Source organism: Phyllostomus discolor, chromosome 5, assembly GCF_004126475.2.
Source record: "Phyllostomus discolor isolate MPI-MPIP mPhyDis1 chromosome 5, mPhyDis1.pri.v3, whole genome shotgun sequence".
NCBI lineage: Eukaryota > Metazoa > Chordata > Mammalia > Chiroptera > Phyllostomidae > Phyllostomus > Phyllostomus discolor.
Genome location: NC_040907.2, coordinates 131,837,201 through 131,861,791, shown reverse-complemented (window position 1 = coordinate 131,861,791; position 24,591 = coordinate 131,837,201). Strand labels below are relative to the sequence as shown.

Sequence of the window (24,591 nt, the reverse complement as noted above, 5' to 3'; positions counted from 1 at the left end):
ATATGTTTGGCTAGAGATTTGTCGCCAAGATCAATATTGCACCGTATTAAAATGTTATAAAGAGGAACAGCACATAAGATGCAATTATTCAGAAAAACAACAAATTTAATAAAAGGCATCAGAGAACTTGGTCAACTCATTCTAAAATGAGAAAGGGTGGGAGGGAGAATAAGAACAGACATACAAACATTTTCAATCTTGTTTTTTTTATAATCCAATATTAAACCACACTAACTTTCAAGGTATATTTAATATTTTGACATAAAGAGGTAAAAATGCGCTTTTCTTCACATAAAAAAAAGAAAAATGAAATTTGCTATTGGAATATAATAACATGTGTGTATAATTTAGCTTTCAGAAAGTGATGAGGAAAAATAACTGAGTAGCAGAGATAGAAGGCATCCAGAAATGCATGAACCCAAGGGTGTTAACATGATAATTTGGGAAGGAGAATAATGAGAAACAATAATATTTATAAACATATCATACAAATTGACCATGTAGAGAATGTTTTAACATTAAATTTTATTTTATTTTTAAAAACACTTTATTTATTTATTTTTTAGAGAGAAGAGAAGGAAGGGAGAAAGACAGGGAGAGAAACATCAATGTGTGGTTGCCTCTCATGTGCCCCCCAATGGGGACCTGGCCTGCAACCCAGGCATGTGCCCTGACTGGGAATTGAACCGGTGACCCCCTGGTTCTCAGGCTGGTGCTCAAACCACTGAGCCACACCAGACAGGGCTGTTTTCTTAACATTAAATTTTAAAGTGACACAGATGTAGAACAAAACAGTGAAAAGAAATGTCTACTATGTCAACACTTGTTTTAAGTCCATTTCTTAGGAAATTCAACCCAAAAGTATAAGTCATTGCTATTTACCAGTTGCAGTAGATAAAGATCAATATGATACAGTTCTTGCTCCCAGAGAGATGTAAATCTTATTTCAAAAAAACAGCAATAAATATTTACCATATTTTGGACTATAAGACACACTCCCCAAATTTGGGAGGAAAAGGGGGGGTTGTGACTTATAGTCCAAATGTAGCTTACTATCTCACTGTGGTGGGGGGCAGGCAGTAGAGTGGGGTCACAGGTTATTAAATATTTTACCACATTTTTTGCTTCAAAAATTTTTTTTCCTATTTTCCTCCTCTAGAACCTACTAGCTGCATCTAATGGTCCAGTGTGTCTTATATTCCTAAAAATATGGTAGATAGCAACCCTTATAAAATAATACCATTATACAGCTTTTGAAATTTAAGAAGTTTATGTAATATATGTATATAATTTTCTCAATTAAATTTTAACAATTTTAATTGAGAAATTTTAATAATTTCTCAATTAAAATTTTAGATGAATTCTCATCTAAATTCTCTCAATACAAACTGATAAAGTAGATATTTGGCACTTTCATAGGTGAGAACGAAAGACCCAGAAAGACTGATTTATCCAACATTGTTAATTTCGCAGAGCCAGAACTGAAACCTAAGTCTACATTTATAATACCACATGTAGCTCCAGGAGGAAATACTATTCAATAAAGTGGATGGGAGACCAAGAGAGCAAAAATTAGTTTTTAATTATATAGATGTAGATAATTCTAATAGAACTGGTAGGAGATATTCCTTATGATACAAATTTAATAGTAAAAGTAATATCATCAATATTTTATTTCCCAGAAACTTAATAAATGTCAGTGAACTGAATAAAGGTGAGGAGTGAGTGAAAAAATATGGCTATATAGTTTTCTGATATCAGATTTTAAAAGGACATATGAAGAAAGGAAATGTAAGAATATTTACAAATTAATATCATAAACACTGTAAGAATATTGCCAGAATAAACTAAGCTTTATAAATACCAAAGCCCACTGACTGCATAAATGTAAGAGGATGAACTAAGAAGAAACAAGAATATTGCATGGGAAAGATGATATAATGTTAACAGATGCAGAGAGAATAAAGAACTACTCACCCTCCTCTTTTGCATCCATCTTCTCCACCAAGGAGAATTGAGTAGAAAACTGGAAAAGGTAGAAGAAACATAGTTATAAAGCAAATGAAGTTGAAATGAGAAAAGAAGACAGTAAGAGAATACCCAGACACTTTTTAAATTAGTTTTTGTCTACAGAGCCTAAATAATCACAGACCCAAACTAAGCATTCATCTCTAATTAATCTGCAAAACATGTAAGAAAGGAAAGTGATTTCTAAAACACACTGATTCCGGAAGTAAGGAAAAAAAATTTTTTAGAAAATTATGTACCAAAGAAACATAATTCAAGTTTAAAAGGCTCTTGAAAATTCATTCATTGTCATCTATATCTAAATATAAAGAAACTATTATTTGCAAGATGGCTTGTAAGCACTAGAAAAGAAAAAGGTTACACCAAGAGCTGATTTAATTTCACTAAAAGTAATCCTAAAGTTTTTCTGTATCAGTAAATTTTCTTTTAGGTAGGCTAGTGTAACTAATACAATAGATATTTTTAGTTTTTTTTTTTTTTTTTAGAAAGAGGGGAAGGGAGGGAGAAAGAAAGGGAGAGAAACACTGGTGTGAGAGAGATATCCATTGCCTCTTGTACAGCCCCAACTGGGGACCTGGCCAGCAACCCAGGCATGTGCTCTGACTGGGAATCAAACCAGCAACCGTTTAGTTCACAGGCTGGCACTCAATCCACTGAGCCATACCAGCCAAGGCACTAATATATTAGATTTTTAAAATTATGATATTATGGTGCTCACTTTGGCAGCACATATACTAAAACTGGAACAATACAGAGAGGATTAGCATGGCCCCTGAGCGAGGATGACACGCAAATTCGTGAAACGTTCCACATTTTTAAAGGACCTGAACAGGCACTTCTCTAAGGAGAACACACAGAGGATCCAGAGACACATGAAAAGATGCTCAATATCACTAGCTATCAGAGAGATGCAAATTAAAACTACAATGACATACCACTTCACACCAGTCAGAATGGCCATCATAAACAAAGCAACAAACAAGTGTTGGAGAGGTTGTAGAGAAAAGGGGACCCTAGTGCACCGTTGGTGGGACTGCAGACTGGTACAACCACTATGGAAAACAGTATGGAATTTCCTCAGAAAACTGCAAATGGATCTGCCTTTTGACCAAGCAATTCACTGCTGGGATTTATATCCTAAGAATCCTGAAACGCCAACCCAAAAGAACTTAGGTACCCCAATGTTCATAGCAGCACAATTTACAATAGCCAAGTGCTGGAAGCAACCTAGGTGCCCATCAGTAAATGAATGGATCCAACAACTATGATACATTTACACAACGGAATTCTATGCAGCAGAAAGAAAGAAGGAGCTCCTACCCTTTGCAACATCATGGATGGAGCTAGAAGCATTATGCCAAGTGAAATAAGCCAGGCAGTGAAAGACAAATACCATATGATCTCACCTTTAATAGGAACCTAAACAACAAAACAAAGAAACAAGCAAAATATAGTCAAAGACACTGAAATACAGGACAGGCTGACAGTGACCAGAGGGGAGAGAAGTGGGAATTTCAGGGGAATTTCAGGGGAGAATGGAAAGGGTTTACAGGAACATATATAAAGACACATGGACAAAAACTAGGGTGAAGGTGGAATGGGAGGGAGGTGGAGAGGGATGGGGGTAAAGGACAGAAAACTGTAGTTGAACAATGATTAAAATAAAATTTTAAAAAATTTTTATGGGAAAAGATCTGAAAATATTTTAGGAATAAAATGAAAAGTATAAACTGATTAATAATACAGCACACTAGATACTCAGAGCTGGGTAAACAACCATAATTTATAGTATTAACCAAGAACTAAAGTAAAACTGACTGAATTTTTTCTAAAGTAATCCACACTGCTCTATCCTCATACTTAAATCAAGGTATCTGGATAGACTCAACAGAATTCAAAGTTACGTGAATACTTTAACATGTTGGATAAGTTGAAGATTCCAAAAGGTTTCAAAAGATTGGAAAATTGGGCAAAATAACTAATATTAAAGTAACAACAATAGCAGTGGTAGCTGAATTTGTGCAATAAAAGATTAAGCTAAAGCTAGAGTTTGGAAAAGCTGATAAACACTCCAGTTTAGAACGGAGAAGCCCCAAAGATTCAAAAACTAGATGAGTGGCAAGGAGGGCTAATAGGAAAAATAAGACTAGTCTGTTTTAAGCAGCAGCTAGACTCACAGATCTCTTCCTGTCTCCAGCCTCTCAAGTGTGTTCCACTTTGGCAGAAAAGATGTCCCCTCCCCTACTAGAAAAGGTTATTAGAGGGTCTCTAAATCAGGGAGCATATTAAAGCAGCTGAAGGCAGACATTACTACTGAAACAGGATTAAGTAGAAGTTTACATAATGAAATATGTTGAGAACCAACACTCTCCTCCCACTCCCAGTCTATTTTTACCTCAATAGGCATTAACTGTGAGAGCCAGGGAAAGGACTAGTTGATTCCTCTGGGATATCGGACCAGTTAAGATATAAGACCTAAATATACAGGCTTTAGGTGTTTCCCAAGGAAATGGCGGGATCTCAAAACAGACATGACTACAGCCAACAAACTCCATCCACAAGCTTAGAGGTCCAAGTGGGCTTTTAATTTTTTTTCTTAATTAATCATTGTTCAAGTACAGTTTTCTGCCTTTTACTCCCATTCCAGCCCGCCCACCCATCCCTCCCTACTTCCCTCCCATTACCACCCTTCCCCTAGTTTTTGTCCATGTCCTTTAAATTTGTTCCAGTAAACCCTTCCCAATCTCCCCTGAAATTCCCATTTCTCTCCCCTCTGGTCACTGTCAGCCTGTCCTCTATTTCAGTGTCTTTGACTTGTAGTTTGCTTGTTTTCTTTGTTTGTTGTTAGAGTTTCTGTTAAAAGTGAGATCATCTGGTAGTTGTCTTTCACTGCCTGGCTTAGTTCACTTAGCATAATTTTTTTAATTAGTTATTTTTTTAAGAAAAGAGGAAAGGAGGGAGAAAGGGAGAGAACATTGATTGGCTGTCTCTCCCAATATCCCAACGAGGGACCTTAACCATAACAAGTCATGTTCCCAACCAAGGAATTGAACCCATGACCCTTCACTTTGCCAGAGGATGCTTATATCAACTGAGCCACACCTGATATTTGAATCAGGGCCCAATGTGCTTTAAATATGAGTAGTCAGAACCTCCAGATATTTCCTGTAAGTGAAACACCAGATATAAAAGAGACTAAATAATACACAAAAGAAAAAGTGACTACAAAGAAAACAAGACTCTAAAGAAAGAAGAAAACATACCAAAAAATGAATAATACTCTTAATAAGATAAGAAAACAAAACACAGAAATAGTGGGTTATCAAAAACTAACCATTTGGAAAACAAAAGTTTTATGAAATTAAACTTTAATAGCAAACATGAAAATGCAATAGAAGTTTTAGAATGTAAAGTTAAAAAGGTTTTCCCACTAACTAGAACAAAGAGAACTTAAAAGAGAAAAAAAAAAGAGGACCAGCACAGTCCCATATTCCAATACAAAAGATCCAGAAAAGCCCTAACTGGTGTAGCTCAGTGGATTGAGCACTGGCCTGTGAACCAAAGGGTTCTTGGTCCAATTTCTAGTCAGGGCACATGCCTAGGTTGTGGGCCAGCTCCCCAGTAGGGGGTGTGTGAGAGACAACCACACACTGATGTTTCTCTTCCTCTCTTTCTCCTTTCCCTCTCTCTAAAAATAAATAAATTTAAAAAATCCAGAAAAGAAAAAAAGAATATAAAATTGAGAGAAATGAAGAAACAAGTCAAAAAAATTTCCCAGAACCTAAAGTCAAAGTTCCCAAATTGAAAAGCAACTCCTCAAGTGCTACGCACATAGCACTTTTTATGCTTGGTTAAAAAGTACGCCTAGAAATCTGATTTTGAAATTTCCAAACACAAACAAAAGAGAAGATCCCACATGCTTCTTTCATGTAAAAGATCATAAAGAAAAATTATATGATTTTTCAAAAGCAACACCAGAATCTTTTAGACATTAGACCAATACTTTCAAAAATTTCAGGAAAAATCATTTCCTATCTCTAACTCAGAATTCTATATCCATTCGGATAATAGTCAAGTTTGAGGGTAGAATGCAAATACTGTCAGATGAACAAGCATCAAGAAGTGTCCACACAGGTAGTCCTTTTTAAAGAAATTACTGGAGGATGTAATCTACCAATAATTCAAGAGAATAAAGCAAAAATGGAATCCAGGGAAAGAATTCAATGAAAAAGGAAAGAGAATCATCAGAATGACGACAAAGCAAGACCACAAGAGGTCTAGACTCTAGAGTATACAGATATAAAAGCCCCAGAAAAGATTACATAAAGAAGATAAAATTGACAAGATACCTAATATATATACTTGAGTATGTTAAAAAAGATTTCACGTAACTTGGGGAGTATCTGATTAAATCTGTGACAAGTCCACAGAAAACTAAATAAAGGGAGGAAATGCAAGACAATGTTGGCTCCAAAGTATGTATTTTTTCCAAGAAGTTAAAAGTCAACATATACAGAGTAGGCAACCAAAAATATTATTTATATAGTCATGATAATATAAACATCAGGTATCCATCTAACCAAAATTAGAATATACTCTAAGTACATATGGTGTGATATCAGTGTATCTAGTTTCTACATTTTCATCTACTTTTGATATTTTGGAAACATACTTTTTAAATGTTTGTTTTCATGTTCTTTCTACTATGTATTAATTTCAGAATACACTCAAGTATCATTAGCAGTTCAAAAGCATGGTCATTGAGAAACCACTTGTAACTGAAACCTTGTTACATACAAAAACACCATGGACAGAAAGTTCTGAGAGGATATAACCATGTCTGGGATGCTGAGCAACACAGTACCCAGAACACAGTAGGTTCTCAAAGAAAAGAATAGATTACATGAAAAATCTGTATGAAGAATACATACAAGATGTGAAATTTATTTACATTTACGATAAAATACTCTGAGCACAGTGATACAATTTTATTAAAATTAATATTCACTTTTTCACTTTATTTATTTATTTTTAGAGACAGGAAGAGAAAGAGAAAGAGAGAGAAACATCGATGTGTAGTTGCCCCTTGTATGCCCACTACTGGGCACCTGGCCCACAACCCAGGCATGTGCCCTGACTGGGAATCAAACCAGCGACCCCTTTGGTTTGCAGGCCCAAGCTCAATCCACTAAGCTACACCAGCCAGGGCTAATATTTATTTTTAAAAAACTTTTATTCTCTGGCAACAATCAAAAGTCTCACAGCCCCTTTGTGAATGCCTGGAAACATTATCAAGTATCTGAGAAACTATAGTAGCAGGCACCAGGTATTCCTAATTTAAAATATTTTAACCATTTACAAATGACCCCAAAGTGACACATAACATGTTATTTCCTCTAGGCACAAATTTAATCACATGTACTTTATGGCTTTTCTGCAGAAAAATTTACTAAGTAAATGACCTTGGTTAAGCAAAAACATGCACAACTCAACAAAACTATGGATTTCTCCTAAATCAACACATCTTCACATCTTTTTTAAACCTCAACTTAGTCTATCATATGCTAACAGTTGTAAAGAAGAGTTAATGTTAGTGACAAAAAAAAGTGAAGAAGTAAGAAATTAATGGTTACCTGTCAATGTGGAAACCACTGTAAATACCAAGGGCCACATAAAGAACAAATCTGGAATCAAGCGGCTACTCAAAATATGTTGAAATAATGATAATGACTCTGAGATTCTCATCGCTAGATACACTCTCACCCAACTTTTCATTGTTTATTCCCAATAACACAGTTCCATGCAATACTGTTTCATCCTCATCTCAAGCAATGTACAAAACATATCATCTCTCCTTATTACACCTTGTAACACCTTATTACATACAACAAAATGCTCTAGTTACTGGGTATACAGCAAGGGACAAAAAAAGAAGCTCCAACTCTGATGAAGCATATTTGCTTTTAGAGAGCAATAAACCAAAAATAAGAAATCATAAATTTAAGTCCATGTCAGTTGATGATGATAAGTGCTTTGAAGAACACAGAGTTGTCTAGGATAATATAGAATAATAGAATACTGTGTGTTATTTCAGATATGATAGCCTTTCTAATGAGGCAACATTTGAACAGGGTTCTGAGTTACAGAGTGAATCACGGGAATGCTTTGGAAAAACACAATACAGAACACAAGGAACTCAACCCTACAGTCAGGTGGATGCCACCTTAAAATTGCATGGTAAGTACCACCCTTGGCTCACTCTAGTCTCAAATCCTGTTTGTCAATGACTCCTATCCAGAATATATAAAGACCTTAATCTTCGATTAATCAAAAAGAAAAAGACATCCGATTTTTTAAGTGGGTATAAGATTTAACCAGGCACTTCAATGAAAAGGATATAGATCCAAAGAGCCAATAAGCATATGAAGATACTCAACAAATACTCATCAATGAAAACACAAAGTAAAATTGCAACGAATATAAAATATGAACTAATTAACAAATATAAAAATAAAACTACTGATACACAACACACACCTGCCTCAGTTTTATTCCTTATGACTGAAAAGTCAAGCAATAAATTTGTTGAAAATTATCTGGGGATTTAAAGAAAAAAATTTGATAAGGCATATACTGAGACTAGTACTCTGAATCCTTAATTATGAACATTGTAGCTGTAATTAGAAAGTTTACTTGCCTCCTACATAAGAACACTAACAAAGCAAATTGTTTTCCACAGAAATGTAACCAGGTAGTTTTTATCAAGTATACAGTACTTTTGGACCAGGATTATCTCAGGCCAGATTAGAAGCAAACAGGAAAATGTAAGACAGGCAAATAATTTCCATGTCTAGTATCTAAAGGTAATTACTGACTTTTGCACACAAAGTTCTCGCTTTAGTAGGTACTTGGCTATAGCAACTCAACTTGAATATATTTAGAAAGTTTATTGAATTTGAATTTGTAACAGAGAAAGATGGTAAAGATGAGTAAGATTTCCATATCATGTAGACGAGAATTCATATCTTAATGTTTTAATCTTTTAAAAATCTTATTTATACATTTTAATATATAAATAACTAAATACCTAAGAATTATACTAGAAAATTGTGTGCAAATTTTAGCTGTATTTACGTAATGTCATATCTCTCTGGCCCATAAACCTAAATATATTTAATCTACTGATCTTTGGTTCTGTCAGTATAATTGTCACACTTCCTGCCAAGTATTTCAGAAAAAGTACTATTTATTCTAAACATGCAAAAAAACTTTGAAATGTACCCAAATGAATTATCTAATTCAACTGGGCATCCAATCCAGTTTGTTAGTAACATCATTTGCCAGTAATAAGTTCACTAAGTAGCACATTAGCTGTTTTCACACACCAAAATTAATGAAATGACAATCGTACAATTATTAAGTTTAAATATAGAAATAGAAATACAATAGTGCAATTGCTAAGTTTAAATATAAATTGATTAATGGTAAGTGCATATCAGCATTTACTACAAATCATAATCCTTTATTTAAAAGGACTAATTCAGTATATAAACCTATGTAACTACATAATTACAAAATCATAAAATTGAGCTATGTAAAGATTATATATTTTTAACACTTTCTTTAAATGAAATCTTTTTTAAAATCCACATTTCACACAATGTAAAGCAACTGCAATGCCCTATGGAACAGCAGCACCTGCAGGAAAAGATCCAGTCTCACAACTACTGGTACTATGAATTCATCATTTGATTCTCAAACATTAAAGTGCTCCTTCTCCCTCTTCCTGTACTCTGAATTGATGAAGTTGAAGAAAACAGTGCTTAGAGTGTTCATGCTGAACTCTCACAAGTACACAGCTGAACCTCTTATATCCTCTAAAAAATACTGTCCTTCAGAGAACAGACTTTAACATACATCAGTGCAGCATCCTGCTCCTAGGAGTTCCCGATGGGACAACTTCTCTGTGATACATGTAACCTATATGAAATGTCTGTATTTCTAAAACTACTTACAATTAAATAGAACACAAAAATAAATTATACCTGCAATGTTTAACCTACAGAAGGAAAAATATGACCTAAGCAAAAAATAACATACATCACCCTTAATATTAATTTTATAGTCAAAATATTCTATATAACAAAGTAAAATATTATTCACACAATTAGGATTTTCTTAGTTTTTTTTTTTTAATAAGTAAACATTTTAAACTCACCTAAGCTGTAATCATGATTTGGGAAAAAATGATCTACCTTATTTTGTCAATATTTTTCAAAGTGTTATTAGTATTTTAGAAAACCTTTGATATTGTGAAAAGTAGTTTAAAATTTCTTTTGCATGTTTTTTCTAACCACTAAAGGTCTGTCAAATAACAGGGGAAAACTGTCTAGTTGGGCTGATCATGCTGTGCTGGCAACTTCTCAAACATCTGTGAAAGGTCAGATTTCCATTGCATGGAACCCAATCAATGGAACTACACAATTCTCCTAGTGCTATAAGAAGCTGAACAAAGACTATTTTATATAAGTAATGACACATAACCTTAGCTTTGTAATAAACTGTAGCAAAGTCAACCCTTCTCTTCACAGAATTCATACATTTAAATACGATTATAAATTCTATTTGCACTTTATTTTAAAATATATTATGTTCACAAGGTGTATATATACACACCACAATATATACATATATATACATATATATGACTCTTCCTTCTATTTGTTAAAATTCATAATTGATTTTTAAATTTTACTCCAAAAAAGTACTTCCAATGATTACAATGAAATTTAAGGATAATTCTAACATAAATATTTACAGGTATAATTTAATAAATATAAATATTGTAATAGAAAGTCCACTGAATTCAGAGTGAGTTATTTGCAACTAATTTATATTAGTAGACAACTGAGTTAGTTATAAGATATACTGATAAAACTCAAACTGTCATATGAACATTAGATTTTTCTATGATCACAGAGACTAATGCACATACTCTGAAAAAATTTTTGACCCAAATCATCTTAAATACATTACATCTCTGGGAACTTGATCAATTATTTATAAAACTATAATGAAACCAATAGATTACCAAAGAATTATAGTTCAATATTACAAGAAGATTTTCATTCAATGTATATATTGATATACATATAAGGTGTTCCTTAATGGGTAATCATTTTTAAGAGCAGAAATGTTAAAGCTAAATAGAAAGTTAAAGTACTCTTCCCCGTCAGGGTACCACTCTATGTATTAGACACTAGACCTTGTGTCAAATTTTTTTATATAAAAGTCATGGCTATAAAGTGATGATAAATATTAAAAATGTGCCATTTTATATAAGTCTCCCAAACTTTAGTAACAGTTTTAAGTCTTTACTAAACACCTTGCAAAATTTAACTGATCAAATAACTATTAAAAGCTTTAAAAAAATAACTTCACGTCAACATTTTCATGTAATAGGAATCTACTCTCATTTAAAAATGTTAAAGCTACTGTGAAATATGAGGGGGTACCCCCCCAAAACATGGAATTACCTTCAGGGGGGCAGGCCCCTTGTAGTACAGGTTTACCCCAATAGGTGAATGTTCTAGGAGTCTATCTGTTTCAGTGTACCAGCTGGCATTGTTGTGAGAAGCTTGTTCAGCTTCAGTGAATTTCTTTGAAGATTCTTTCAACAACGTTTGCCCATTTTATGATGGGTGATTACAAATGCACCTGCCCACACCTTGCTCAGTGTTCAGCAGTTTTTGACCAAAACTGGCATGGAATGACCCCTTGTGCCCCATCCTCCTTATTCACCCCAAGAGACTTTTGCTTGTTTGTTTGTTTCCCAGGATGGAAAAAATCCTCTGAGGGAAAACATTTTGCCAATGTGAAAGACGTGAAACAAAAAACAGAAGCAGTAAAGGCATCAAATCTATGAGTTCAGAAACCGGTTTTGGGCAGCAGAAAAAAACAACTCAACAGATGTATTGCATCAAATAGAGAATACTTTGAAGGTGACTGAAGTTTTAACATGTAAAAATACACACACAATTTTTTATAAATAAATTCTGGTTTTTGGGTTCCCCTCATAAATAGATCATAAAACCCTATCTGTAATTATGCTATATACTAGTACTTCCATCATATTAATACATATAAAGTGTCTCCTTCCAGACAATGAAAAACGGAGAACTTACTTCTACTGAAACTATCATTAAGTTTTAAACAATCCAATCCTTCAGCAAGGCAACTGGAAGAAGCCAGGTATAGACAAGTTAGGACATCATTTTCTGTGTAATACAGACAAGCTTTCTTTTTACATTATTTCCTATTGCATTTTCTATATTATCAAGTTTTTACTTTTCAGTAACCCCAACAATTAAATGATAATTTTGCTGTAATAACCTTCACATAAGCTTAAGAAACTCAAGATTTGGGACTAATAGTTTCCAAGACTATTACTACCACAGAATGAAAGAGAGTTCCCAGGTAATGCTGATGCCACTGTCTGGGGGTCACATTTGAAAATAACTATCCTGAAGAATACCTATAACATGCATCCTAACAAAATATGTAAATCCATCTAGCACAGTTTTCAAATGAATCTCCTTTAGCACTTAAGCAGAAATGGTTGTTCCAAAGTCTCTTCAAGATTTTTCACTGCCAATAGCATAATATCCAAATTAGGACTAACATTGAAGGTATTATGAAAAAACCATGAACTAATTTTTCTTTGATGACATAAGGGAAAGTCTGTGTACATAATATTTTTAAAGCCATACGAAAACCATTCAATATTTTTATGTACTTACATATCAGAAACTGCTCAGTGCTGAATTATAAAAGAAGCTATATCCATCTAAAGGACATATGTAACAAATATAGGGTCCCCCTACTTACTATGGTTCAACTTATGTAACTTTATGATGGTGCAAAAGTGATACACATTTGTAAAAACCATATTTGAAGTTTTTTTACTTCTGTATTTATTGGAGTTTTTAGTTTGGGCTTTTTAAAGCCAAGGACTAACAAGAGAGAGCTATATAAACATATAACGCTATGAGCTACTGTGCCCTGAGGTTGAAAGGTCAAGCAATATACTTACTTGGTGGCCTCTCCAGGCTAGATATAACAAAGTCAACCCATGTGCTTTAAGAACTTAAAGGTGGGAAAGGGGGGAACACCCAAAAGAATTAGCAAAATTCCCAGAGCTCACAAGAGCCTGAACGAGTTCAACTTCTCAACAGTTAGGAGCAACTGACTTCATAATTCACAAGGCATCAAGAGAGTACTCAGAAGGGTTTGTAATGGAGAATAGTTAGCCCTAGACTAAAAGCTGCTCTGGTTGCAACATAAAAGTCTTAAAAAACAAGACCTTCCTCACACATCAAACTATTTTCAAATAACTTGACTACACCTCAGAATAAACTCAAATATTTACAGGAATACAAAAAACCTAGTACATGACAAGGTAATATTAACAGTGCCTGGCATTCAAAGAAAAGTTATCAGGCATCCAAAGAAGCAGGATTATGATCCAAAATGAGAAAAAATTCAATCAAAACAACCCAAAGAGACACAAATGACAGATTTTTAAAACAATTAGTAGATAAGGATATTTAAACAGCTAATGATTATATTCCATGTGTTCAAAAAGTTATTAAACGATCAAACACTATAAGAATACACCTGGAATATATTTTTTAAGATAAACTAAAATTCTGGAGATGAAAACAATGATGTCGCCCTGGCTGGTCTGGTTCAGTGGATTGAGCTCGGGCTGTGAACCAAGGCATCACAGGTTTGATTCCCAGTCAGGGAACATGCCTGGGTTGCAGGCCACAGCCCGCAGCAACCGCACATTGATGTTTCTCTCTCTCTCTCTCTTTCTCCCTCCCTTCCCTCTCTAAAAATAATAAATAAAATCTTAAAAAAAAAGAAAACAATGATGTCTAAGGTGAAAAATACACTGGATGGACTAAGAGCACATGAGAAAATATTAGTAGAAGTTAAGATCAAGCAACAGAATTGATACAAAATTAGTGTAGAGAAGGAAAGGGCTGAAAAAATAATGAAAACAGCATTGCTGAGTTGTGGGACAACTTACAGCTGAATAATATATGTATAATTAGATCTGCTAAAGGAGAAAACTAGAGGAGATAAACAATTGTAAAAATTAAGGACCAAATGTTTTACTAATTGGATAAAAACTAAACTTGCAGATCAAAGAATCTCAATTAAACTCAATCTCAAGAAACATGAAATGACATCAAAGTCAACCAAACAACCAAACTGCTTATAAGTCTCTGGTAAAAGAAAATCTTAAAGTAGCCAGATAAAAGAGAAGATACGCTATGTACAAACAAATCTAGTTAGTATTCTGAAACACAGGCAGTCAGAAGGCAATGCAGCAGCATCTTTAAAGTATTTAAAAACAAAGCAGCCGTCAGCCTAGAATTCTATATCCAGAAAAATATACATATTTAAAAGGTTAAAATACTTTTACAGATGTGCAGAAGCTACAATAATTCATCACCAACAAACTTGGCTTTACAAAAAGTATTAAAGGAAATCCTTAAGGCAGAAAAAAATGGTAACAGAAATCTGCATTTATACAAAGGAATAAAGACCTTGGAAATGGCAATTCTGTGGGTAAATATAACTCTTTATATTAAGTATCTGTGTACAAGGTAATTGACAAATTTAAAGAAATAATAATTTATTGTGGAGTTTAAATTGTACATAGAAACAAAAAATATGACAACAGAATAAAATTTAAAGAAGGGCTGCAGGAGGTTATAAGGTTCTTAGGTTATATTATGAAGCAAGAAATTTCACTTGGTACACTGGTGATATGTTAACAACATAGAGTATAATCACAAAGCAACCACTCAATACAACCAAAGATTTATACCTAGTAAGAAACAAAGGAAACAAGTGTAATCATGACAAATATGTATTCAAAAAAGACAGAAAAAAGAAGAAAAGAGACTTAATAACAGAGGAAGAAATTAAAAGCTAGCAAGATGGTAGAATTTAAACATTTTTAAAGCATTATCCACTACAAGCATTATTCACAACAGCAAGAAGTGAAATACATCCAGATATCCATCAACAAATAAATGGATAAATAAAATGTGGTATATGCATGTAGTGAAGCACTATTTAGCTATAAAAGAATGAAGTTATACTTGCTACCACATGAATGAACATTAAAACATTATGCTAAATGAAATAAACCAAAGAGAAATGACAAATACTGTATGCTTCCATTTATATAAAGTATCTAGGATAGGCAAATTCTTAGACACAGATTAGATTAATAGTGATTTGGGGGGTAGCAGGGAGAAATAAGAAGTTACTGTCTAACGTGTACAGAGTTTCTGCTTTGGGTAATAAAATGAATTTAGAAACAGAGAGAGATAGTGATTATGCAATGCTGGATGTAATTAATGCCATTAAACTAATCACTTAAAAATGGTTAAAATGGCATATTCTATGTTATATGACACGTATGTATCTCACCTGCAATCAATCAACACTACCAAGCAACTGAACTGTCTCTTATAAGAACACTCTACCTAGCAAAGCTAAACATGCACTCTTTTTCAGTAGACTTCAATTAATTACCAAATAAACCAATTCCATGCCATAAAATAAACATCAATATAAATTATTAAAGTTCAAATGAAGGGGGTACTACACTGTAAAATGAAAGGACACTAGACAAACTCAAAGCTCAATGGCAAACAAAGCAAACACCTCCATAAATGTAAATGCACAGTTATTTACAAAAGTTTGTATTATTATAACAATGTTTGTTACTGCGCTTTTTGTTTTCCACATTTAAGAGACCAACATACTTTTTAAAATTATTAGTCTAAAAGCTACTATTACAACATTGGTTTGTAACTTCATATTTCGTTTTCTATATTTAAGACTAATGAATTTAAAAGAATAATTAGTTTATGTTTTGGGATACATAATGTATAACAATGGAATTTTGAAGACATCAACCACCAAAATAGGTGGGGTAGGAGCTATAAAGAAGCAGAGATTTTCATAATGTTATAGAAGTTAAGCTGGTATAAATTCAAGTTTAAGAGTTATAAATTTAGGATGTTTAATGTAATCCCCATGACAACCACAAAGAAATAGCTATAGAGTATACATGAAAGGAAATGAGAGGAACTTAATGATTTCATTAAAAAGATATTAAAGCATAAAAGAAGACAGTGACGCAAGATATGAGGGACAAGAAAAGCTACATATGGCATATAAAAACAAATAGAAAAATGACAACAGTCTTTTCATATCAGTAATTACTGTAAATGTAAATGACTTACTCTCTCCAACCAAAAGACATAGAAGGCAGGTATCACATAATCTAACTATATGCTGTCTACAAGAGACTCACTTTGGATCCAAAGACACAAAAAAAAAGATTTAAAGTGAAAGGTTGGGAAAAGACATTCCATGGAGATGGTAACTATTAGAAAGCAGGGGTGGCTATATATTAGACACAATAGACTTAAAAGTTTTAAAACAAGGTTATAGGAGACAAAGAATAATGTATATTAATAAAAGTCCAATAAGAGACAATATAAGTTATAAACATTGATGATATACCTTATGACAGACCATCAAAATATATGAATTAAAAACTGACAGAATTGAAAAGAGAAACAGACAGTTCTATAATAATTGTTGGAGACTATTACAATAATGGATAAAAGTAGATAAAAGACAAGGAAATAGAGAACTTAAGTAAACCATTTAGATCTAACAGATAAATACAGAACAGTCTACTCAACAAAAGCTTACACATTCTTATCAAGTGCATATGGGACATTTTCCAGGGTATACCATTACTTAGGCCACAAAAAGTCTTAACAGATTTTAAAAGGTAGGTATCTCACAAAGCATCTACAATGACCACAAGGGGATAAAGTTAAAAATCAGTAAGGAGATCTCAAAAAAATCCACAAAGTTGTGGAAAACTACACATCAAATTCAAGAATAATCATCCACCAAGTGAAATTTAATCCAGGAATGCAAAGATGGTTCGACATATGAAAACTGATCAATGTAATATGTCACCTCAACAGAGTGAAAGAAAATAAAACACATGATCATTTCAACTGATGCAGAAAGAGTAACAAAATCAATGCCTTTATCATTTAAAAAACCCACAATAAACTATAAATACAAACCTACCTCAATATAATCTACTCAGAGCATATTACACAAGCAAAAGAAACAAAAGGCATCCTGATGGGAAAGATGTAAAATTATGTCTGCAGCTGATATGAGCTTGTATGCAGAACACCTTAGAGATCTCACACACACACACACACACACACACACACAGTTATACCTAACTGAATTCAGCAAAGGAAAAATTACAAAAACAATTCCATTTACAATAGCATCAAAAATAATACAAAAAGAATTAACCAAGGAGGTGAAAGGCTCATACAATGAAAACTACAAAACACTGCTGAAAAAAAATTAAAACATAAATAAGTGGAAACACATACCATGTTTATGGTTGAATGACTTAACATTGTTAAGATATCAGTGCTACCAAAGAGATGTACATATATATTCAGTGCAATCCCTATCAAAATCCCAATGATATTTTCTGCTAAAATTTTTTTAAATCCTAAAATTCATATGGAATCTCAAGGATCCTAAAAAGCCAAAAAAACCTTGAAAAAAAAATTGGAAGACTCCCACTTCCTGAAATCAAAACTTACTACAAGCTACAATGGTACAGGCATAAGACAGACATACAGACCAATGAAATAAAACAGAGAGCTCAGAAAGAAAACCTCACATATGTGATAAAACTATTTTTGACAATAGTGTCAAGAACTTTCAAAGAAAGGATTGTTTTGTTTTGTATTTGCTTTTTCTTAAAAGGGCAGTTATTCTACAGGCTACACTGGTGTGGCTCCGTGGACTGAGCACAGGCCTGTAAGGCAAAGGGTCGCCAGTTTGAGTCCCAGTCAGGGCACATGCTTGGGATGTGTGCCAAGTCCCCAGTTGGGAGTGTGTGGGAGGCAACCATATATTGATGTTTTTCCCCTCTTTCTTCCTCTCGTTCTCCAAAAATAAATAAATAAAATTTAAAAAAAAATAAAGGACAGTCTTTTTTACAAATGGTCTGGGAAAGTGGGTATTCACATGCAAAAGAATGAAGCTGATCTTTTCTTAGCACCATATACAAATATTAACTCAAGCTGAATCAAAAGTCTACATGTAAGACCTAAAACAATAAAACTTAGAAGGCATATAATAAGCACCTCAGAATTTTCAATTTAACAATAGTATATTAGATATGACACCAAAGGTACAGGTAACAAAAAAATAGACAAATTGGACTTGGTTGAAAATTTTAAAATTTTGTTCATCAAAGCCACCATCAATAAAGTAAAATGGCAATACAAGGAATAGAAAAAAATGCTTGCAAATCACGTATCTCATAAGGGATTAATATCTAGAATACAGAGAACTTCTAAAACTTAACAAAAACCCCAAATTCAGAAAAAATGGGCAAATGATTGAAATAAACATTTCTAAAAAGAATATATACAAATGGCCAATAATCACATAAAAAGATGCTCAACAGCACTATTACAAAAATGCAAATAAAAACCACAAGAAGATATTACAACACACCCATTAGAATGGCTAATACTGAATATAGCAGTCTTCTCTTATCCACAGGGGATATATTCCCGGAGCCCCAAGTGGGATGCCTGAAACTATGAATAGTACCAAACAGTATATATGCTATGTTTTTCCCTATATGTAGATACCTATGATAAAGTTTAATTTAAAAATTATGTACAGTAAGAGATTAACCATAACTGATAAAAATAGTAATATAATGTAATAAAACTTATGTGAATATAGTCTCTCTCTCAAAATACGCTTCTTCCTATAATGATATGAGATGATAAAATGTCACTTGATGAGATGAAGTGAGGTGAATGATGAAGGCATTGTGACATAATGTTAGGCTACTTATTGATCTTCTGGTATAAAAAAGCACTTTACAGCTTCTCTTTGGCATATCTAAATTGCCAGCATCACTACTCCTGCACTTTGGGGCTTTACTAAGTAAAATAAGGGTTAATTTGAACAAAAGCATTACTATGCCGACACAGTTGATCTGTTGACCAAGAGAGCTACTAAGTAACCAATGGGTAAGTAGTGTATAAATATGGGAGGGTAGTATATACAGTGTGGATACTCTGAACAAAATATGATTCATGTCCTGGGCAGAACAGAGCAGGATGGCAGGAGATTTCATCATATTACTCAGAATGACATACAATGTAAAACTTATAAGTTGTTTATTTCTGAAATTGTACACAGTATTTTCAGACTGCAAGAAAAGCAAAACCTCAGATGAGGACAGGGTACTGTAAAAAGTAAACAAAAAGTGTTGACAAGAATTTGAAAAAATCAGAACCCTTGTAAAATGTTGATGAAAACGTAAAATGGTACATCCACTATGAAAAACAGTATGGCAGTTCCTCAAAAAACTTAAAAAGTAATTTATATGATCCAGCAATTACATTTCTGGATATAAATCCCCCAAAATCTAAAAGCCTGGTCTCACAGAAATATATGTACACCCAAGATTATGGTAACATTATGCACAAATGGTGAGACATGGAGGTAACTACTGCCTGCTGACAGATAAATAAACAAAATGTGATACATACATACAATAGAATTTTATTCAGCCTTAAAAAGAAATGAAATTCTGCAATATGCTACAACAGGAATGAATCTTGAGGATATTATGCTAAGTGAAATAAGCCAATCACAAAAAGATATTGTATGGTTTCACTTACATGGGGTACTTTGAGTGGTCAAAATCAGAGACAGAATGGTGATTTACCAGGGGATGAAGGGAAGGCAGAATGGAGAGTTATTTTTTAATGGATGTAAAGAGTCATGAAGATGAATGGCAGTGATGGTTGCACATTATAAATGCATTTAATACCACTTAATTATACACTTGAAATGGTAAAGATGGTAAATTTTGTTATGCATATTTTACTACAATAAAAAAACTGAAAAAATATCCCAATGAAATAGCTCTATCCACCTATGTGAATATATAAAATTAAAAAGGCTGTGCTAAATGTCGGTGAGGATGTGAAAACAACTGCAGCTTTCATGCATGACTGATACCAATGGTGTTGGTGCATGGAAAAGTAGGGCACTTTCTTAAAAAGTTGAAGATGACTGGCATGACTGTCTACTGCTAGGTATTTTTTTCAAGAATGAAAGTATATTTTCATAGTACATTTTCATAGCACATTTATTGTAATATCCTAAAATTGGAAACAACCCTGTTGTCCACCAACAGATAAATAAATAAACAAATTCTGGCATATCCATGATGGAATACTCCTCAGCTATGAAAATAAACTACTGATCCATCCAACAATATGAATTTATCTCTAAATAATTATGCTCAGTAAAAGAAGCCAGACAGTCCTGGCCAGTGTTGCTCAGTTGGGTTGGACTGTCGTCCCATGAATGGAAAAGTCGTGGGTTCAATTCCCAGTCAGAGTCCCAGTTGGAGCGCATACAAGAGGCAACCAATTGATGTTTCTCTCTCATATCAATGTTTCTCTCCCTCTCTCCCTCCTTTCCCCGCTCTCTAAAAAAATTGGTAAGCATGTCCTTGAGGATTAAAAGAACAAAAAAAAAGCCAGACCCCCCCCCCAAAAAAGCATACTATACGATTACTTTCATTTTCCAGAACTCTGTATAAAAATAATCTACAATGATAAAAAGGAGATCAGTGGTTGCCTGGGATTGGGAAGAGGGCAGTGAGAAGAGAGGAGGAATGGAAACAGGAAGGGGAGTTACAAAGACATTCCAAAGAAACTTTTGGGATTAAGAGATATGTTTAATTTCATCATTATGCATCTTTTACATATGTTTATACAGTTGACCCTTGAACAATGCAGGGGCTGCGGTGCCACTACCCTCTCCCTGCATAGTCAAAATTCCATATATAACTTTTGACTCCCCCAAAACTTAAGCTGTCCCTCAGTATCCACGAGGAGGAGGAGCAGAGGGATTGGTTCCAGCACCCCTGAAAATACCAAAATCACTGAATGCTCAAGTCCCATACATAAAATGGAGTAGTCAACCCTATGCATCCTGCAAATAGCACAAGTATTTACCGAAAAAAAAAATCTAAGTATAAGTGGACCTAAGCAGTTCGGGCCCATATTGTCCAAGGATCAACTGTATATATCATTTATACATGTGCAGTTTATTGTACGTAAGCTATACCTCAACAAAGCTCCCTCCACTATAAGTGTACACGCAAATTCCTTTAGAGTGGGTTTACTTTTTAATTTCAGACTACAATGCTGACATTAGCCTACAATGCTAACCACATAACATATACTTGGTATTTATTCACTCAACAAACATTTACTGAAACCCAATGCATAACAATTGCAAAGTCTTCTGACTTAATACATGTGTATATTAAAAAGTTCTCTTTTGACTTTTAGGTTTTAGGTTTATAGTAAATTTTAGAAAATTCTAGGCACTGCTTTGTATTTTAATTAATTAAACAAATAGTTACTAGAGCTACTAAGCAATGTTCCATGTGCTTAAAATACAGGAGTTACCAAAATAGGCAAAAACCCATTTCATCACACTTAATTCTAGTGTAAAAAAGTAAGTAAAATGTTTAATCTGATAGAAATCAGAGACAAGGCAAGTAGCGTAAGAGAGGAGATACAAAATATAGAGAAAGGATAAAAGCAGGAAAATTTTAGTTAAGGTGGTCAGAGAAGACCACAGTGAGCGAGCTATTAACATTTGAGCACACTTACCTGGGGGATGAGTCATGTGGTTATCTTGGAGAAGAGCACTCTAGGCAGAGAAATAAATGCAAAGGCCACAGAGGAAGATAATACCTGAATTATTCAGGAAATAGCCAGGAGGCCAATGGGGCTGGAAAAGAGCACATAACTCAGAGAACAACAGAACATGAGGTCAAAGTGGGCCGATGAAAAGAAGCAGGCCATTTAAGTCTTTTATGACTTACTCTGAATCCCTTTAGATGCTTTTGGAAGTATTTGATCCTAGAAGTGATATATCTGAATACTTGCTATAGGCACTTTACGGGTTAAGGACTACTACAGTTAGGCTAGTTAGGTACCTAGTAACTAGTTAGGAGGCTACTGGAACTATTTAGAAGCTACAGGAAAACCTAGACAAAAGATGATGTTGTCTTAAAACTAGACTAACAGTGATGGGAGAGGGATTCTGTATGCATTTTGAATGTAGAACCAAAAAGACTTTGCTGCCAGCTTGGATATGAAACATGAAAGAAAGTAGTCAAAGAATATTTCAAAGGTCCTGAACAGGATGATGGAGCTGCCACTTACTGGTTGATGAAAACTCAGAGCAGAGTGTGTTTAGGGGTATAGAGTATCAGGAGGTCAGTTATGGATGTGTTAATTTTAAGATGCCCATTAGAAATCTTAATGGAGACAATGAATAGGCTGTTTCAAGGTCTCAGTTTCAGAAGCAAGGTCCCATCTAGGATATAAATGTGAGAATCATGAGCATATTGATGGTATTTAAGGTTAGAGGAACAGGTTGGATGATCAAGAACTGGAGTGCAGATATGAAAGAAAAGAAATTCAAGAACTGAGCCCCTTAATAGGTTGTAGAAATTAGAAAAACCAACAGAGGAAATTTCAAGGGAGAAATGAGAGAAGTAGGAGGAAAAAATCAGGTAGGCACAATGTCATAAAAGCAAAGTGAATAAAATATTTGAAATAAGCGAGGATGATTAACCATATTAAATGCTGCTAACAGGTCAGGCAAGATAAAAACTAAGAAATGACACTTGATTTTAAAAGAAACAGGTCATTTGTGGCCGCGATCACAGCAGTTTCCCTGGAGTAATGGGACAAACTCCTGCTGAAGTTCGAGAAATGATAGGAGTCAAGAAACTGGGGACAGTTTCAGTAACATCAAATATTTCATATGTCAAAGGGCCAAAAATACAACAGACACTACTTTCATTACAATACAGGGATTATAATTTTCTTATAATCACCAGGAAATTCCTTCCTTTGCAACACAGTTTTTCTTACTATTATATTTATGTTTTAGGTTATTTGTAAGGGATTGACGTAACTCTGGGTAGAAAATATAAGCATTTTATAAACACAATAGAAATCAACTTTTAAATAAAAAATCTGCTCAAGAGACTAAAATAAAAACAGGACACTCTAAGTTTCTCAAGCTTGACCTTATACAGAGCCTCCCATAAAGCACAGCACATCACAAAAGCACTAAGGTTTACAGCTTCCCTGACCCCATCAGAGTTCTTCCCCATATTCCCACATTATTTCCACAAAGTTCAGAAACCTTTTTCACCAAAGAGCAGCCTACACTATAGTATGTGGAAGATTTTTAAACAGAGGAACAGAAACCTCTCATTTTAAAAGGTACAAAATGGTAGTAGATTTAGATTTAGATATCCTCCCCATTTTCTCTGTAATCAAATTTAACACGTGTCTCACCTCTTTCATTTCCTTCTGCACCACTAAGTGAGCAGTCAAATTTCCCTGAGTCTATACATTTTCCTTCTAAACCTTGAGGGTACTCTAACTTTAACATAAATAATAATATTCCACATAATTTAAAAGGGCACAAATAATAAAGGTACTAGCTTAAAATCTGAAGAGATTAAATCTTATTTTCTATAGCTCTGTGGCATTACTGCAACTAAAATCAGTACTGTAAGTGTACTGTCCATCTAATTCTTGCATGTCAACTATGAAAGAAAGGTTGAAGGAAAAAGCTTATAATTATTGTAATAAAAAGATCCCATTGAAGGTATTAAAAGTTTGGAAATGTGTCCATTGATTGTTAATTTTGTCAAAGCCAAAACTGCTTTAAAAAGTAAAACAAAAAACTTCCTTGGAACAAAGTCTAAATAAAAGTTTTGTCAAAATGTGGATTATTTCTTTTCTGTCCTATATAAAAATAAAAATGAGAGGAGACTAGACAATAATTAGTACCTAATGCACCTAATTTTGTGTTTTTGGTATTTGGTAAAACAAAACTTTTTCCTCACATATTTTAAAATTTCACAAGTAATAGGCTCAGTCAAGATCCAGAAAGCATAACCATTTGTTGTTTAAAATAAATGTTTTGATTTCCTAAACTCTATGAAGGCTCAAAATATTAAAACCTGAAGAAAAACCATAAAAAAGTTATAATGTACATAAGATCAGTTTCCTATTCTCCAAGGTGTAAACTTCATTAATTTAGGTTTCTTGAGGAATAAAAGCCTAACAGTCCTCTGAAATGTTTCACAGGTGAGAAATCATTTGAGAATGGACTCCATTGCAGAAGACATGAAAAAAGAACCCTACAGAGGTTTGATGTATATGCCATCCTTAACAGGCTGTAGTTTTATGCTATATACAGGGTTTTGAAGATGCAAAGTTAAAAATATTGATAGCTTAGCAAATAATATGAAGTAAATGAACTGCACTT

At 33.7% G+C, this 24,591-nt stretch overlaps 1 protein-coding gene and 1 non-coding gene across 5 annotated transcripts in view; one reads left to right on the top strand and one right to left on the bottom strand.

Annotated features, from left to right (window-relative positions):
* JMJD1C (jumonji domain containing 1C) overlaps nt 1-24,591 on the bottom strand; it is a 261,892-nt gene that overhangs the window by 213,868 nt on the left and 23,433 nt on the right. The gene's annotated exons all lie outside the window — the stretch shown is intronic.
* Nucleotides 2,739-2,845, top strand: LOC114498197. Its single transcript, XR_003684645.1, has one exon. It is a non-coding gene; the product is annotated as a U6 spliceosomal RNA (small nuclear RNA).